The 6511-nt window shown below is 37.7% G+C and overlaps 1 protein-coding gene across 2 annotated transcripts in view; it reads left to right on the plus strand.

The window, feature by feature from the left end:
• JAK2 (Janus kinase 2) overlaps positions 1–6511 on the plus strand; it is a 124779-nt gene that overhangs the window by 4347 nt on the left and 113921 nt on the right. The window contains exon 3 of one of the 2 annotated variants that reach the window (XM_017496989.2): positions 4989–5052. The exons of the other annotated variant lie outside the window; for it this stretch is intronic. The gene's annotated coding sequence lies outside the window, so the exon portion shown is untranslated. The remainder of the gene's footprint in view (positions 1–4988; positions 5053–6511) is intronic. 2 annotated transcript variants of the gene reach the window in all.

Below are 6511 nucleotides of genomic sequence, written 5' to 3' on the forward strand. Positions count from 1 at the left end.
TTTCATTATGAATCACATTTTTTTTTTTGGTAAGACAGAATCTTGCTCTGTCTTCCAGGCTGGAGTACAGTGGCATAATCTTGGCTCACTGCAACCTCCGCCTCCTGGGTTCTAGTGATTCTTCTGCCTCATCCTCCGGAGTGGCTGGGACTACAGGCGCATGCCACCATGCCCAGCAATTTTTTGTATTTTTAGTAGAGATGGGGTTTCACCATTTTGGCCAGGCTGGTCTCGAACTCCTGACCTTGTGATCCACCTGCCTTGGCTTCCCAAAGTGCTGGGATTACAGGCGTGAGCCACCGTGCCCCGTCCCCTTTATTTTCTTCTAATCATGTAGGCTTTAAATTAGGCATCATCTTTAGATTACTTCTTTCATTTATCTCTTATTCCGATTCAGAATGTCCATACTTCTTTTCTTTTTCATATCTCTGCTTTCCCTCCTTTACTATGTGAATCCCAGGACATGTTTCCTGAGCCTAGGCTCTTGAAAGTCATTTGAACTTCTGAGAATCCAGTGTTTCTTCCTTCTGTTTATCCTCATTAGAAATGCTACTCTAATACTCCTTATTATAGCATTCCCTTGTCCCAGAATCTTCAGTGGCTTACCAATTTCTACTTATTAAACTTTCTTGACTTTCGAGATTGTTATCAACACCTGCCCTATTTATTCAGCCTTTTGTCTAAGGTTCTTTAGTCGTTAAGCTTGTAAGCTGGTTTCCACACTTTCTAATAATAAGCTATGCTTCTTCTGTCCTTTAATTTTTGCTCATGTTCTTCATTCCTCTTTGTTTCCTCTTTACATTTCTGTAGCTCTTTAGTTTTAGAACTCTTCACATGGGTTAATTGTATGCCATGCTTTAGTTGTTTGATAGTTATTTCCCTAGTGTTAGCCATATCTTTTCAAGTTGTTTGTGTATTCTTTTAGAACAGTACCTTAGATTAAAAAAAAAACATACACAGTGGAGAGCACATGGGCAGTATTTTAAGAAATACATGTTGACTGTGTGATAAGAAACTATAATCACCAAACAAATATTTATTAATACTTGAAATGTAGAAGGTACTTAGTTGTATCCAAAAGAGAAACAAAGAAATTTATAAGTTCCTTTTTCTAAGGATACACGGTATAATTGGGCAGATAAGATAAATAATAAAACTTATAGATATTTTAGACCACTTAGAATTGAGATGAACAGAGATTTTTTATAACAGGAAGGAACTGGTAGAGGAGGTAAGCAAAGGCAAAATATGTATGTATGTATGATACGTTCGGAGAGCAATATATAAAACAACTTGACTGAAATGAAGGTTTATGTGAAAGAGTAGTATAAGAAATTATGTTAAAAATGTAGTTGGAATTCAATTATGGATGCCTTTAAATGCTAGGATGAGAAGAATGTCCTTTGACCCATGGATATGGAGAAGCTTTAAAAGTTTTGAATTTAGAAAGAGCTTGCTGAAGTAAATATTTTAGGAAAATCAAAGCAGTACCAGTGCTACATATCATGTGAATTGGAAAAAGAAGTGGTAGAGACAGGTAGGAAAATAATTGAGGCCTGAAGTAACAAGGACTTGGATTTAGTAGAAATAAGTCAGATTGGAGAGATGTCACAAGACTTCATTATGGACTGGATAAGAAGGGAGAACGGAGGGCAGAGAGTGATTAAAGATTACCTTACCTTGAAGGTTTGCTGTTCAGTCACAGAGGAAATCAAAGAGTATTGGAACTCCAAGACATCTTAGAACATCTAAGTTAGTTTATATATTTTGTATATTAGGAATCAGACCAGAGAGATTTAAAAATGTGTCCAAAGTTACTCAGCTAGTTAATGACAAAGAACCTGCCGTTTGATTAATGGCAGTTACTAACACAAATAGGTATGGTAGTTTTAGTAGCTGTTGAGGGGATGTAGACAGTCGAACCTTTATTGTGGATAGGTTGCGTTTGCAGGGGCAGTGGGATAGGCAAGTGAAAATTGATAGCCTACAGTGGGACGTATGACTAGAATTTGAGAAGTTAAGTCTGGTGCTGTGGTACTTAGAGAAAAGAGTAATGGAGCTGAGTGAGATTGAGCCTTGGTGATTGCCCATAATTAGAGGGTGGGTGAAAGGAGAAGAATGGGTGAAGGAGACAAAGAAGGAACAGTTAACATGAGAGAGGCATATTAGTGGCTAGGTTAGGAGGGGAGATGATCAATATGTTGATCATTGCCAAAAAATGAGAAGAATCAGATCTGAAAAAAGGTCTTAAAAATATGTACTGGTGTTTTTCCTCATACGAAATCTATAAGAACAGAAGAAAATTGCTTATACTTTCCCTATGTGGAAATAACCACTGTTAATATTTTCTTCTCTCTGGTTTAACAAAAGACCTTTGGATTTGCCAGTTGGGGGATCAGTGGAGACTTTTCCAAAGCTCTCTATCACTAGGACTAAGGATGAGGATTTTAGGCATAATAAAACCTGGGAGGTATTTTTCAACAGTGTCTGTCATTTGTCTGTATTCTCTTATATATCACACTATCCAGGTACTACTATTCCTATGTACATTAGTTCTGTGTTTTGTCTGAATGATAGAAGGTTAGACAAGCCATCTCTAGGTGCTTTTGTACTGGTAAAATTTGAATAAAGTGATAAAATATTTGTTTCTGAAAGGAAGGAGAAATTCTTGGTAGGTAACTTAACTGAGGGTCAAATGGTTGATGAAATTAGGGATACTAGAAAGAAGAAAGAGAAGCATTATTTTTTTGAAGACCTTCAGTATAGTTACAAGGGCTTAACTAGGTTGGAATGGTCCACAGCTGTTTACTTTGCTTGCCTGTTTATTTTGATCTTCCCAAGAACGTTCTTCTGCTCACCTTTTTGGTCGCAGTTATTGGAAACAGAGTAGTCATTCATTCTTACCAAATGATTTTAGTTTAATAAATTATGATTATGAAATATAGTACTATTAGGTAATATTTTTATAATATAAAAGGCAATGTGATGTGAATAAGTGCACTGTTTTGGAAATTGGGGTAAGGGACTGACCCTGCTGTCCACATGGTATATGATTTTGAACAAGTCACATAATCACTCAGTCTTGTCTATTGAGGGAATAGACTAAATCTTTTTAAAAAATTGTTTACTTTAAAAAGTGGGATCATATGGTAAAATGTGTATAAAGTTTAAAAACAAATGGCTTACCAATGTTTAGGACAAAAGCCAGCAGACTCTTTCCTACCACCCCTCCACATCTCCTTTCCCAGTCTCTGATTCCTGTTCACCAGGCAACTACCTGTCCTCTGCACATTACCCTTTTCCTCTTTACAATGAATGAATTATTTAGCATCCTCTCTAAAGCTTCTCCATTCAACTGTGTAGAAGAGCTCATCCCTTTGCCTTCAAGGGCTTTACCATTATATTTCTCCCCTCTTTTTCTTGCCTTCTTAATTCTTCCCTCTACTGGATTATTTTCATCAGTATTACTCTGGTTGCTATTGCTGTGTAACAGAATCTCACCAAAACTTAGTGATTTGAAACAAGTACTTTATTAGGCTCACAGATATCATGAGTCAGTAATTCAGAAAGGGCACACCAGGGATGACTTTGTTTTTGCTCCACAATGGCTACTGGGACATGAATTGGGAATAATTGCCAGCCAGTGGTGGTAACTTGAAGGCAGAGGACTGGAATCATCTGGAGGTGTCTTCATTCACATTATGGGTAGTTGATGCTGGCTGTTGACCAGGGTGTTATTTGAGTTATTAACTGGAGCATGTACATGTGGCCTGGATTTTCTCACACTATGGGGGCTTCAGGGTGGTCACCTTTCATAGTGGTGAATAGAGAATTAAAAGTGAGTGTGTCAGTGTGTCTCAGCATAAATCTTTTATGATTTAGCCTTGGCAGCTGTACAGTGTAACTTCTGCCATGTTGTACTGGTTGTAAGTGTGCCAGAAGCCTGTTTAGATTTGATGGGGGAGTGGCAAGTTCACACTGTGGAAGAAAAGCATGTGGGATGGGAAATATTGTTACGGCCATCTCTGGACAACTATTAATACTATTGCAATAGTTTGCCATTGTGCCAAACTTCACATCCATCCTGTTTCTAAAACACATGCAAAATACACTAAGCGTCTCCTCAAAGGTCCCTGATTCACATCTTATCATGACAGTAGCTCAGAGTCCAGTATCTCTCATACATGTCAGGTCCAGGTACAAAATAGTTTTCTTGAATATGGTTAATTGGGTATGGTTCTTCCTGAAATGAGAACCCATGAAGAGATAGTTTATATATCCCCCACATACTTAACATGCAAGATTGAAAAGTCATAGGTTATCTGCAGTAGACATTTCTCTTCAAGAGGAGCATAAGGTAGGCACAGTCTATAGCAATTTTGCAACCCCACTGGGCACACGTTGCCAGTTCCTTGATTAGGTTTCAGTGCTGCTTCCTGAAAGTTGTTCTTAGTGGGCCATAGGCTGCTGCTTTTTTTGGGTTTATTTTCTGAATTGTTTATGTCCCCTAACCCTGCACCCAACCCATATACAATGCTTTTTATTTGTAAGAGTAACTCTAAGCTTGCTTCCTGCCTGTAGTGAGTGCTTCAGGGTCCAAAGGCCTCCTTTTATTATACCAGCTATCCCTTTCATTCCAAGCAGATACAACTCCTTTAAAAACTTTGTGGACTTCCTGTGTAACAGTTTATTATCTGTACCATCAGGCAGAAGCCATATCCACAAATTTCTTTTGAGAGGAACTCTTTCCTCCCCTAAGCTAGATCCTTAGATAATATTTTGTCTGAAAGGATCTATGAGGTGGTGATTTAGATCTTAAGAAAGGATCTTATAGTCACACCCTAGATTGGACCTTTGCTCTGAGGCTCTTTTTATTTGACACTTTGCTGGCTGAAAAGATTATTCTGAGTCCTTTACATCTTGAAATTCTACTCAAAAAGTGAATAGCTCATTATTTAGTTCATCTCTCTGTTCTCTCAATGATACAGGCACCTAGAAGAAGCCAAATTTCTTTAACTTCCTGCAGAGAATCTCCTTAATTCATTAGGTCAGGTATGTATTTTATTTTCCATGTTGCTGTAGGTGATAATTTTGCTAAACTTTGTGCTAGTGTAAAACAAGGGTCTCCTCTTATTCAGCTTTCCCTACCATTTCTCTCTCTTTCCTTGAAGTCCTCACTGATAGCTCCTTGAGGGCTTTAGGCTTCCGTGAAGTTTTCTCAAGACCTTTTAAATGTGTGAACGCAAAGGATCTTTAATCTGTTCCTGGCTACACAGCAGGTCCTTGAATAATTGTTGTTTATTCGTAACATTGATAAGAAAAAACATTGATTCCTGGCTGGAGCCACTGTTTGTGTAAAGTTTGGACATTCTCCCCATGTCTTTGTGGGTTTTTTGGGGTGCTCCGGCTTCCCCTAACATCCCAAAGATGTATGTGTTAGCGGATCAATGTGTCTAAATGGTCTCAGTCTGAGTGAGCATGTATGTATGAATGTGCCTTGTAACGGATAGTGTCCTGTCCAGGGTTGGTTCCTACCTTGTGACTTGAGCTGCTAGGACAGGCTTTAGCTGCTTGTGACTAAACTGAATTGGGTGAATAATTATCTTACTTGTTTTTATTAATCTTTCTTAAATGTGTGTATAGCTGACATTTATTTCAATGTTTAATAATCAAAGTGTTTGGGGTCCTTCTTTAGAAGTCTGATGATGTTTTTGTGGCCGTAAATATGCCATAGGAACTTGCTTATCTCAATTAACCTACTGAAAAATGGGTTTTGTTACACTTTGTTTAATTTAACCTTGTTTAACTTAACTTTAATTTTTGTTAACAAAAATGGATTTTGTTACACATTGTTTACTTAAAGTCAGTTTCCAAGAACCTATTGAAGATAGTAAGAATTAACTGTGCTAGAACCGTTCTCTAACCCAGTGGTTCTTATCAGAATTACCAAAAGGGCTTGTTGAAACACAAATTGCTGGGCCACAGTCCCAGTTTGTTTCATTAGATCTGGAGTAGGACTTGAGGATTTGCATCTGTGAGTTTCCAGGTGATCTGATAATGTTGCTCTGGGGCATAGATTGTGAGAATTACTGATTTAAACCAGGGATTGGCAGGATTTTTCTATTAAGGACCATAAAGTAAATATTTTGGATTTTCTTGCACCTACGCAGCTCCACCTTTGTAGTGCAAAAGCAGTTATCAACAATATACAAATGAACAGACATGGCTCATGGCTGTGTTCTCATAAAGCTTTATTTATAAAACAGGCAACTAGTTAAATTTGATGTGTGTGAACTGTGCTCTGCCAATTCCCAATTTAAATCATTAGTTGACTCCACATTTCTTCAAGCTGTGGCCCCATTTTTCACTCCCCTTCGGAGCAAAACTCTTTGAGAGTTGTCTGTACTTGTCTCTTTTTATTCTTTCTCTAAAAATTTATCCATTTTTTTGAACACATTAAAAAGTTTTAGAATTCAAAAAGTAGTAAGTATCTTTGTAAATTTGTCAGATG

This window comes from Cebus imitator, unplaced genomic scaffold, assembly GCF_001604975.1.
Source record: "Cebus imitator isolate Cc_AM_T3 unplaced genomic scaffold, Cebus_imitator-1.0 Scaffold227, whole genome shotgun sequence".
NCBI classification, from domain to species: Eukaryota; Metazoa; Chordata; class Mammalia; order Primates; family Cebidae; genus Cebus; species Cebus imitator.